General features: G+C 43.6%; 1 pseudogene; it reads right to left on the reverse strand.

Annotated features, from left to right (window-relative positions):
• Positions 1–4,943: 4,943 nt before the first annotated feature.
• LOC129470202 (nucleotide triphosphate diphosphatase NUDT15-like) lies at positions 4,944–7,324 on the reverse strand (annotated as a pseudogene).
• Between the last annotated feature and the right edge of the window lie 5,466 nt (positions 7,325–12,790).

The raw sequence follows: 12,790 nt of genomic DNA on the forward strand, positions 1-12,790 counted from the left end.
GACTAATACAGAAAATTTGTACCAGAGAAGTGGGGCATTGCTATAAACATACCTGAAAATGTGGAAGTGACTTTGGGATTGGGTTGGAACAGTTTGGAGAGCTCAGAAGACAGGAAGATGAGGGAAAGTTTGGAACTTCCTAGAGACTTATTGAATGGTTGTGACCAAAATGCTGATAGTGATATGGACAATGAAGTCCAGCCCAAGGTGGTCTCAGATGGAGATGAGGAACTTACTGGAAACTGGAGTGAAGGTCACTCTTGCTATGCTTTAGCAAAGAGACTGGTGGCATTGTGCCCCTGCTCTAGGGATCTGTTGAACTTTGAACTTGAGAGAAATGATTTAGGGTATCCGGTGGAAGAAATTTCTAAGTAGTAAAGCATTTAACAGTGGGTGCTTCTAACAGTGTATGCTTATATGCATGTGCAAAGAGATTATCGGAAACTGGAATTTATATTTAAAAGAGAAGCAGAGCACAAATTTTGGAAAATTTGCAGCCCAGCCACGTGGTAGAAAAGAAAAACCCATTTTCTGGGGAAGAATTCAAGAAGGTTGCAGAAATTTGAATAAGTGAAGAGGAGCCAAATGTTAATAGCCAAGACAATGGGGAAAATGCCTCCAAGGCACTTTAGAGACCTTTGTGGCAGCCCCTTCCATCACAGGCCTGGAGGCCTGGGGTGCGGGGATGGTTCTGTGGGGCAGGCCCAGGGCCCCCCTGCTGTGTGAAGCCTTGAAACATGGCACCCTGCATCGTGATCACTCAGCTCCAGCCATGGCTAAAAGGGGCCGAGGTACAGCTCAGCCATTGTTTCAGAGGATGCAAGCTAAAAGCCTTAGTGGCTTCCATGTGGTATTAAGCCTGCATGTGGGCAGAGGGCAAGAATTGAGGCTTGGGAGCTTCCACCTAGATTTCAGATGGAAACACCTGGATGTCCATGCAGAAGTCTGCTGCAGGGGTGGAGCCCTCATGGAGAACCTCTACTAGGGCAATGCAGAGGTGAAATATGGGGTTGGAGTCCCCACACAAGAGTCCCCACCGGGGCACTGCGTAGTGGAGCTGTGAGAAGAGGGCCACCACCTTCCAGACCCCAGAATGGTAGATCCATAAATGGCTTGCACTGTGCACCTGGAAAAGCCACAGGCACTGAACACCAGCCCATGAAAACACCTGCAGGGGCTGTACCCTGCAAGGTTACAGAGATACAACTGTCTAAAGCCTTGGGAGCCCACCCCTTGCATCAGTGTGGACTGGATGTGACACATAGAGTCAAAGGAGATTATTTTGGAGCTTTAAGGTTTAATGACTGCCCTGCTGGGTTTTGGACTTGCATGGGGCATATAGCCCCTTTGTTTTGGCTGAATACTTTCTCTTAGAATGGGTGTATTTACCCAAGGCCTATATCCGCATTGTATCTTGAAAGCAACTAACTTGATTACTTGTTTTTGACTTTACAGGCTCATAGGTGGAAGGGAAGTCTTGCCTTGTCTCAGATGAGACTTTGGACTTGGACTTTTGAGTTAATGCTAGAATGAGTTAAGACTTTGAGGGACTGTTAGGAAGGCATGATTGTGTTTTGAAATGTGAGAAGGACATGAGATTTGTGAGGGGCCAGGGGCAGAATGATATGGTTTGGCTCTGTGTCCTTGCCCTAATCTCATGTCTAATTATAATCCTCAGTGTTGAAGGAGGGGCCTGGTGGGAGGTGATTTGATCATGGGGGCAGTTTCTAATGGTTTAGCACCATCCCCTTAGTGCTGCTTGTTTAAAAGTGTGTAGCACCTGCCCCACCCCCCTCTCTTCTGCCAGTCATGTGAAGATGTGCTTGCTTGCCCTTTGCCTTCCACTCTGATTGTAAGTTTTCTGAGGCCTCTCCAGAAGCAGAAACCTGTACAGCCTACAGAACCATGAGCCGATTAAACCTCTTATCTTTTTTTTTCTTTTTCCCCCGAGAGGAGTCTCACTCTGTCACCCAGGCTGGTGTTCAGTGGTGCGATCTCAACTTACTGCAACCTCTGCCTCCCAGGTTCAAGTGATTCTTGTGCCTCAGCCAACTGAGTAGCGGGGATTACAGGCACCCACCACCATGCCCAGCTAATTTTTGTATTTTTCGTAGAGACAGGGTGTTGCCATGTTGGCCAGGCTGGTCTCGAACACCTGACCTCAGGTGATCCACCCACCTCGGCCTCCCAAAGTGCTGGGATTACAGGCATGAGCTACTGTGCCCAGCCTAAATCTCTTTTCCTTATAAATTACCCAGTCTTAGGTAGTTCATTGTAGCAGTGTGATAACAGACTAATACAGATGGAATTTATCTTCTGATAATCTTGGGGCTTGGATTTTAAACCACACATAGGGAAAGAGACAAGGGCTTTAGCTTGGTCAACATGGAAATTGAAACTAAGATACCTATCTAAAGCCAGGATGCTCAAAGGGCTGTCCCTTCAGTGAAAGAGGTAGCCAGGAAAAAAAAAAAAAAGCTATCCTCCCCTGTATCCCCTGACACAGGCAGCCAACAAGGAAACATATTTGTTTCAGCCTGGGTAGAAAAATAAATAAAAATCTGCTCTGGTAAATTGTAACTTTATGGCTTTCTCATTTGGGAATTGAGTACTTTGGAAGGCCAAGGCAGGTGGATCACTTGAGGTCAGGAGTTTGAGACCAGCCTGGCCAACATGGCAAAACCCCATCTCTACTAAAACTACAAAATAATTAGCCGGGTATGGTGGCTCATGCCTGTAATCCCAGCTACTCGGGAGGCTGAGGGACAAGAACTGCTTGAGCCCAGGAGGCAGAGGTTGCAGTGAGCCAAGATTGCACTACTGCACTCCAGCATGGGCGACAGAGCGAGACTGTCTCAAAAAAGTAAAAGAAAAAGAAATACCCGAGACTGAATAATTTATCAGAAATGAGGTTTAATTGGCTCATGGTTCTGCAGCTGCACAGGAAGCCATGTGGCATCTGCTTTTGGGGAAGCTTCAGGAAGCTTCTAATCATGGCAGAAGGCAAAGTGGGAGCAGGCACATCACATGGTGAAAGCAGGAGCAAGAGAGAGCAAGGTGCCACACTTTTATTTTATATATATATATATATATATATATATATATATATATATTTTTTTTTTTTTTTTTTTTTTTTTTTTTTTTTTTGAGATGGAGTCTCTCTCTGTCGCCAGGCTGGAGTACAGTGGTGCGATCTTGGCTCACTGCAACCTCTGCCTCCTGGGTTCAAGTGATTCTCCTGCCTCAGCCTCATGAGTAGCTGGGACTACTGGTGTGCGCCACCACACCCAGATAATTTTTGTATTTTTAGTAGAAGACGGGGTTTCACCATGTTGGCCAGGATGGTCTCGATCTCTTGACCTCGTGATCTGCCCGCCTTGGCCTCCCAAAGTGCTGGGATTACAGGTGTGAGCCACTGCGCCCAGCCTATTGTTTTTATATATTTTTTATTTAATATTTTTCAGATTGCTCAGCCTCTCGAGTAGCTAGGATTATATGCGCCCACCACCATGCCTGGCCAATTTGTGTATTTTTACTAGAGATGGGGTTTCACCATGTTGGCCAGGCTGATCTCGAACTCTTGGCCTCAAGTGATTTGCCCACCTTGGCCTCCCAAAGTACTGTGATTACAGGTGTGAGCTACCATGCCCAGCCAAGGTGCCACACTTTTAAACAGCCAGGTCTTGAGAGAAGTCACTTGCTATCATGAGGACAGCACCAAGGGATGGTACTAAACCATTCATAAGAAATCAACCCCCATGATCCAATCATCTCCCTCCAGGCGCCACCTCCAATACTGGGAATTACAATTCAACATGAGATTTGGGCAGAGACACACATTCAAACTATATCAGGGATTAAATCATATTGTCTTTGTAGTGGAGAAATTCCCCAAACTCTGTAAACTAACATCAATGTAGTCATGAACACATAATATTGAGATGTGATTGCAGAAGTGAACTCAACCCAGATCTCCTAGGAATAACAAAGATAAAACCCAGTTGAAGATGAGCTCATAATCCATAATTACAAACACAGGAGAAAACAATCCTGCAGGAGGGAGAGTCAGCAGACACAACAAACTGCAGGATCAGGCTCCCACGAACAGCAATAATGATCAGATACAGATTAGAGACTTTGTTTTAAAGAATGAAAAACACAAAAGAAGGAATGCAAAGCATAAGAAAATAATATGATACTTTGAAAAAAGTCAGCTTTAGAGAAGGACCAAACCAATCTTGTAGAAATAAAAAAATAGGTTTTATTTATTTTTTTCTTAAAATTTTCATTATTTTCTCTGGGCACGGTGGCTCACGCCTGTAATCCCAGCACTGTGGGAGGCCGAGGCGGGCAGATCACCTGAGGTTGGGAATTCGAGACCAGCCTGACCAACCTGGAGAAACCCTGTCTCTACTAAAAATACAAAATTAGCTGGGCATGGTGGCTCATGCCTGTAATCTCAGCTACTCGGGAGACTGAGGCAGGAGAATCGCTTGAACCCGGGAGGCAGAGGTTGCGGTGAGCCGAGATCACCCCATTGCACTCCTGTCTAGGCAACAAGAGCGAAACTCCGTCTCAAAAAAAAAATTGTTAATTATTTACGAGTAACAAAAGCCCAATATGTGTTAACATAAGTAATTTTTTTGAAAAATAGCTATTTTTCACATATTAAGACTCACAAAAAATAACTGTTTTTCTAAACAACAAGAAAAATTCATTAGTGAGAAGAGTCCCACTGCTTTACTTTTTTGAGACAGTCTTGCTCTGTTGCCCAGGCTGGAGTGCAGTGGCGCGATCTCGTCTCACTGCAACCTCCGCCTCCCGCGTTCATGCCATTCTTCTGCCTCAGCCTCCCGAGTAGCTGGGACTACAGGTGCCCACCACCACGCCCGGCTAATTTTTTGTATTTTTAGTAGAGATGGGATTTCACCATGTTAGCCAGGATGGTCTCGATCTCCTGACCTCATGATTCGCCTGCCTCGGCCTCCCAAAGTGCTGGGATTACAGGCATGAGCCACTGCGCCCGGCCATGCTTTACATTTTTGCAAGTCTCTTTAATGTCTAATGGTAGATGAAAGCTAGATTCTCATATCTACTTCTTTATTCAGCCTGTTATAATATCACACCAGACAGCTTCTCAAAAATTCCTCTGGACACTCATGAGAAAATGAGAGTGCAAAAGATAAATTATGTCTTAGTGTTCTAAAAATAGCTTTGACCTAGAATACTCTTCAAAGGCTCTTGAAGACCCCCAGACCATACTTTGAGAATCACTGCTCTAGACGAATGTCATCATTTTACAAATAAGGACCCTGGACCTCAGAGAGAGTAAATGAGAAATCCAACATCACACAGCCTGTCAATAGTAGGATACAGACATTAGACGTTTTGTCTCACTTCTCTGGGTTTAGGTTCTCAATTGGAAACCTGGGAAATACACCCTAATGGCCTGTCCTATTCCCTGTAAGTTGCAAAGACTGTCACAATATATTACCCCCAACCCACTTTTTAAAAATAAATTAATAATTTTAAAAATAATTTAAATTAATAAATCAACAAACTTGGTAAATTTTGTAACAGGCATACTGTGTTTGAATCTAAACTACAATATTTGAATTCTGATTTCTATTTGAACAGAACACTAAGGCAAATTCGACTGCATCCTATTCTATGGAAGCTAGTAATGACAAACTGCACAGTAAATATCATAGATAAATATGGAAAGCAGATTACCCATAATATCAGTATTTATCATATATCCTGTGTCTGAAATACAATTCAATTATACATATTTCAGAAAAATGTTATCAAGTACTAGCTGAAAGGGTGGTGGGTACATTAAGAGACTGCAAATAAACTGGTGATCACAAGAACTTTTTTAGATAAAATGGAGTTGCACCGAAATGTAGATATTTATCATTCCCTAACCCGACCTTATTTTTGTCTTTTAAAGAAAATCAAGAAATCTTCTTGGCCACCTAGAGATGATTTCCTTTGTATCCTACCAGATGGTTCAGATCTTCTTTAAATGGAACATAGTCTTGTTCTTTTAAAGAACACAGGGCCCAGAAGGAGGAAATTGTTCCCAGGGAACCCACTCCCAACTTTCATTTTTTTCAGGCTCTACATTCTTTGGTTCTGAATCATGAGTCACGTCCACTTCTCCTTTCATTAATACAGTAACATAATGGTAATTCTCCTTCTCAATGAAAGAATTCACAACTGAGGCAAAGCGAACATTTTTCAGGTGAAGAGCTTCTTCCCAGGTTTCCCTTTGAGCACATTCTTCCCAGCTCTCACTGAACTCCAAATGACCCCCAGAGAGCTGAAAACTGCCGGTTCCAAACGACCCTTTCCTCTTCCCCAGGAGGACACAACGCGGATGCTTGAAGCTGGTCACCACAACTCAGACTTTGACTCTCGGCGGCCGCCCCTGCGGCTCCACGCTGGCTGTCATAGTGCAAGCAGGAGGACCAAAAAATATGTTTTAAGTTGGTTAACACTAAAGTTGAGTGAATGGGCTGGGCGCGATGGCTCATGCTTGTAATCCCAGCACTTTGGGAGGCCAAGGGGTGGATCACTTGAGGTCAGGAGTTCGAAACCAGCCTGGCCAACATGGTGAAACCCCGTCTCTACTAAAAATACAAAAAAAAAAAAAAAACCCCAACAACAATAACAACAACAAAATAGGCGTGGTGGCATGCGCCTGTAGTACCAGCTGCTCAGGGGACTGAGGCCAGAGAATCGCTTGAACCCGGGAGGCAGAGGTTGCAGTGAGCTGAGATTGCACCACTGCACTCCAGCCTGGGCGACAGAGTGAGACTCTGTGTGGAAAACAAAGCAAAACAAGTTTAGTGGATGGATTAAGTAGCGGATTAGAAAGAGTTGATGATATAATCCAGCAACTATTAAATGAAATTAAGAAAATTCCTTGTAAGGTAGTATGGAGAGACAAGGAGCTAGAAAACATAAAAGATATGGAAAAGAGATGCAGATAGTTTACACAGTCCAATAGAAATATGAGATACATACATACATAATTTAAAATTTTCTAGTACCAACCTAACAGAAAGTAAAAAGAAACACAAGAAATTAATCCAAAATATTATTTCATCATGTAATATAAAATCATGAATAAATATTTTATATTCTTTTTTTCCTACTGTCTTTGAAACCCAGTGTGTATTTTGCACTTATACCACACGCAGCTCAGTTTGGACTAGCTAGGGCTCAACAGCCATATGTGGCTAGTGACTATTATACTAGACAATGAAGATCTAACTTACATGTAATAAGATTTCCAAGAGAAAAGGGAGACAGAGAAGGCAATATTTGAAGAGATAATGGCAGATAATTTTCCAGGATTACTGGGAGGCAGGAATCCTGAGATTCAGGAAAGCTGGTGCATCCTGATCAGGATGTAAATATTTTGTAGTGAAGCTAATAAAAGCTGAAAACAAAAAATTTGTTAAAATTAACTACAGGGAAAAGATAGATTACCTACAAAGGAACGTCAGTTAGACTGAAGACAGTCACCTTTAAAATGTTGACTGAAAACTTACAATGTAGGAATTTTATACCTACTTGAACTATCAATAAAGAGTGAGAGTAAAATAAAGTCAAAGACAAGGTTATCACTAACAGACTTTCACTAAAAGAGAACAGTAATACAATTCAAATACGATAAGGTGTCTGGAGGTCTGGGGAGATGTGGCAGTATGTGAGAGAAGGGTTCCCCAAAAGAGATAAAAACATAATGTATATTTTCCTTTTTTTTTTTTTTTTTTTTTTTTTTTTACTATTTTTCCCCCTCTCCAGAGCTCAAATGGTAATGAATGCGTAGTTATGGAGTCAGCACTAGTGTAGAACTGCAAGCCTTAACTCCTTGTCATAGTGTTAGGGAAGCAGGAGCCTAGGAGAGCCAGAATAAGGCCATTTTAAAATCAACTCCATCTTTTTTTTTTGAGATGGAATCTCCCTCTTGTTGCCCAGGCTGGAGTGCAGTGGCACAATCTCAGCTCACTGCAACCTCTGCCTCCTGGGTTCAAGCGATTCTCCTGCCTCAGCCTCCTGGGTAGCTGGGATTACAGGCGCCTGCCACCACGCCCGGCTAATTTTTCTACTTTTAGTAGAGATGGGGTTTCACCATGCTGGCCAAGTTGGTCTTGAACTCCTGACCTCAGGTGATCCGCCCACCTCAGCCTCCCAAAGTGTTGGGATTACAGACGGCCAATCAACTCCATCTTAAAACCAGCAAGACACACCACGCTCAGTGGCTCACTCCTGTAATCCCAGCACGTTGGGAGGCTGTCTAGGCAGATCACCTGAGGTCAGGAGTTAAAGAGCAGCCTGGCCAACATGACGAAACCCTGTCTTTACTAAAAATACAAAAATTAGGCCCAGTGTGGTGGTGGGCACCTTTAATCCCAGCTACTCGGGAGGCTGAGGCAGGAGAATCGCTTGAACCTTGGAGGCAGAGGTTGCAGTGAGCCAAGATCGCACCACTGCACTCCAGCCTGGGCAAAAGGAGCGAAACTACGTTTCAAAAAAAAAAAAAAAAAATTAGCCGTGTGTGGTGGTGCACGCCCGTAATCCCAGCTACTGGGAGGCTGAGGCAGGAGAATCACTTGAACCCGGAAGGCAGAGGTTGCAGTGAGCTGAGATTGTGCCATTGCACTCCAGCCTGGGCAACAAGAGTGAGACTCTGAAAAAAAAAAACTAGCATGACCCATGGTCATAAGATGTTTATAGTTGAGGAAACAACCTAAAGATTACCTGCAAGGACAGACTTCTACAAAAACAGAAAAGCCCAGATGTCCCAATACCCATAACAAGATTTGCTTGCAAGATAATTATGCTTTTTTTTAAAGATAGTTATGCTTTGATGTACTCACACAGTAGAATGTCAAGGATAGGTTTCTTTAAATCAATACCATAATAAATTTGGTCATGCTGTCTGCCCATCTGCATGTAGGCACAGCTTAGTTTAGTATTTGTATAGACAAAGATCCCTATAGAAGAAAAACTTAGACTATGTATTCCTCCACTTGCTTTCTGAGGACACTCTATTCTATAGTGAAGTAGCTTTCAATAAACTATTTCTTCTCACTGCACTCCGATTCTCCTTGAATTCTTCCCAGTGCGAGAGCCAAGAACCTTCTCTTGGGGTCTGGACCAAGACTCCTTTTTCCAGTAACAATAGGGTAGGAGAGAGAGGAGAAGGAGGAGCATATATGCTTGTATTGGCAGGATAGTACATCATAGTATTCCTCTATTTGCTCAACTTTGGGATACAAAATGTTTAGAACAGTGAACAATCAAGAGCTATATAGAAAAAAATTGTTTTGGAATATAGAGTAGCATAGGGAAGATTAGGGCTGTGTAGCATGTTTGGGGGTGGCATGAGGACAGAAAGAAGCATGACAGGGAGGGGAGGGAGATGAGACTGAGGGTGAGGAAGCTTAAGATGGGAACTACAACTGACAATTGATCACCACTGTATTACTATGAAAATTACCTGTTGGGCTGCGGGCAGTGGCTGATGCCTGTAATCCCAGCACTTTGGGAGGCCGAGGTGGGTAGATCACCTGAGGTTGGGAGTTTAAGACCAGTCTGACCAACATGGAGAAACCCCGTCTCTATTAAAAATACAAAATCAGCCAGGTGTGATGGTGGGCGCCTGTGATCCCAGCTACTTGGGAGGCTGAAGCAGGAGAATTGCTTGAACCTGGGAGGCAGAGGTTGAGGTGAGCCGAGATCATGCCATTGCACTCCAGCTGAGGCAACAAGAACGAACTCCGTCTCCAAAAAAAAAAAAAAAAAAAGGAAAATAGAACTGACAATTGATCACCACTCTATTACTGTGAAAATTATCTATTAAAGATTCATTTAGCCCTCCAACTGGCCTCCCTGAGGAAGGGGAGTAGTGGGTGCTAATCAGCTAATTTAATCAGCAACTTAATTGCAATTTTAATAACTGCCACTGATTGAATACTTATGTATGTGTCAGTCATAGCACTGAAGTGTTCTACTGTCTTTAAAAATTTAAACTTCAAAGCTGGGCACAGTGGTGTGTACCTGTAGTTCCGGCTAGTTGGGAGACTAAGGCAGGAGGATGGCTTGAATCCAGGAGTTGCCTTGGCAACATAGCAAGATCCTGTCTTTTAAAAAAAATAAATTTCAACAAATCTGTGAAGTAAAATTTTAAAATTGTGGTGAAATATGAATAACATCAAATTTATCATTTTAACCATTTAAAATTATACAGTTCTGGCCTGGCGCGGTGGCTCACCCATGTAATCCCAGCACTTTGGGAGGCCAAGACAGGCAGATCACTTGAGGTCAGAAGTTCGTGACTAGCCTGGCCAACATGGTGAAACCCTCTCTCTACTAAAAACGCAAAAATTAGCAGAGCACGGTGGCGAGTGCCTGTAGTCCCAGCTACTCAGGAGGCCGAGGCACGAGAATCTCTTGAACCCAGGAGGCAGAGGTTACAGTGAGCCGAGATCACACCACTGCACTCCAGCCTGGGTGACAATGTGAGACTCCATCTCAAAAAACAAAACAAAACAAAACAAAACAAAACAAAAAAAAGTTCTGTGGCATTCAATACAGTCACATTATTGTACAACCATTAAGTAAACTTGATTTTTAAAATAGTTTTACTGATGATCAAACTTTGTATCAGATAGTTTAAGTAATTTGACTATTAGTTGGTAGCAGAGATAATATTGAGCTCCATATTTGTCTGACTTCAAATTCTGTGCTCATTTTCCATAGCATGTAGTCCTGCAGCCTTTTGGAGGGAGATGAGATTCAAACAAATGAAATAGGCTGGGCATAGTGGCTCATGTCTGTCATCCCAGCACTTTGGGAGGTCAAGGTGGGGGGAATCCCTTGAGGCCAGGAGTTTGAGACCAGCCTGGGCAACATAGCAAGAACTTGTCTCTCAAAAAAAGAAATCAGCCGGGCCAGGCACGGTGGCTGACACCTGTAATCCCAGCACTTTGGGAGGCCGAGGCAGGCGGATCACGAGGTCAGCAGATCGAGACCATCCTGGCTAACACGGTGAAACCTTCTCTCTACTAAAAATACAAAAAATTAACTGGGTGTGGTGGCGGGCGCCTATAGTCCCAGCTACTCAGGAGGCTGAGGCAGGAGAATGGCATGAACCCAGGAGGCGGAGGTTGCAGTGAGCAGAGATTGAGCCACTGCACTCTAGCCTGGGCAAGAGAGCAAGACTCCATCTCAAAAAAAAAAAAAATCAACCAGGCATTGTAGTGCATCCCTATAGTCCCAGCTACTCAGGAGGCTGAGGCAGGAGGATCACTTGAGCCCAGGAGTTCAAGGCTACAGTGAGCTATGATCATGCCACTGCTCTCCAGCCTAGGCAACAGAGCATGACTCTGTCTCTAAAATCCTTTTTTTTTTCTGAGACGAAGTCTTGCTCTGTTGCCCAGGCTGGAGTGCAGTGGTCTGATCTCGGCTCACTGTAACCCCCACCTCCTGGGTTCAAGTGATTCTCCCGCCTCAGCCTCCCAAGTAGCTGGGATTACAAGCGCCTGCTACCATGTCCAGCTAATTTTTGTATTTTTAGTAGAGATGGGTTTTTGCCATGTTGGCCAGGCAGGTCTCGAACTCCTGACCTCAGGTGATCCACCCACCTCGGCCTCCCAAAATGCCGGGATTACAGGTGTAAGCCACTGTGCCCGGCCTGTCTCTAAAAAACTTAAAATTAGAAAAAATGTAAAAATAAAATTTACATTAAAAAAATTTAAAAATTGACGTAATAAAATCACAGACTGTGTTAAATGCTAGGAAGGAAATAGAGTGATGTGATGGTTACTAGATTGAAGGCGTAAGAGATTACTTATGATGGGATTGCACAGAAGGCCACTTTGTGGAAATGACCTTTGAGCTGAAACCTTTGAGGGGAAAATATAAAGGCTTTGAAGTGAGAAGGAACGTGGCATGTTTGAGACAAAAAAAGAAAACGGAGTCAGCTGAGCAAAGTGTGTAAGGGGCAAAGTGATAAGAGTTGAAGTTGGAGAAGTAGGCAGGTGCCAGATTATGCAACACTTCGTGGACCATAGTAAGGAGGATGCTAACCAGACTCTCACAAGGCCAGAGCATTAGAGATATACAGAGGAGGTACAAAGAATCTCAAAGTGGGGAAGAATGGCATGGTAAGAGGGCAAGTGTGACATTGAGAATGTCACATTTCTGAGAATGACTTTCATTTTAGTAATACTTACATTTAGGGACATTGTTAACCTACCAATGCAATCCATGACAGGTGACTACTACATAGTAGTTTGTGATCCCTATAATACAGAGTCTCAGTATGATGTAACGAAGATGGCCTCCCAAAGTGCTGGAATTACAGGTGGTGAGCTAGATTTTATTATCCCTGTTTCGTAGATGAGAAAACCAAAGATCAGAGAAATTAAGAAACATGTTAAAGTCATCAGCTACTAAGTGGCTAGCCTAGTTGAAGGCAAATATTGGATTTTCCTTCCTTTCCCCTGGAGATGCCGTGGGAAAATCTCATAAATCTCTCTCTCTCTCTTTTTTTTTTTTGAGACAGAGTCTCACTCTGTCACCCAGGCTGGAGTGCAGTGGCGTGATCTCGGCTCACTGCAACCTCCGCCTCCTGGGTTCAAGCAATTCTCCTGCCTCAGCCTCCTGAGTAGCTGGGATTACAGGCACACACCACCATGCCTGGCTAATTTTTTTTGTGCTTTTAGTAGAGACGGGGTTTTGCCGTGTTGGCCAGGCTGGTCTCGAACGC

Source organism: Symphalangus syndactylus, chromosome 20, assembly GCF_028878055.3.
Source record: "Symphalangus syndactylus isolate Jambi chromosome 20, NHGRI_mSymSyn1-v2.1_pri, whole genome shotgun sequence".
In the NCBI taxonomy this organism is placed as follows: domain Eukaryota; kingdom Metazoa; phylum Chordata; class Mammalia; order Primates; family Hylobatidae; genus Symphalangus; species Symphalangus syndactylus.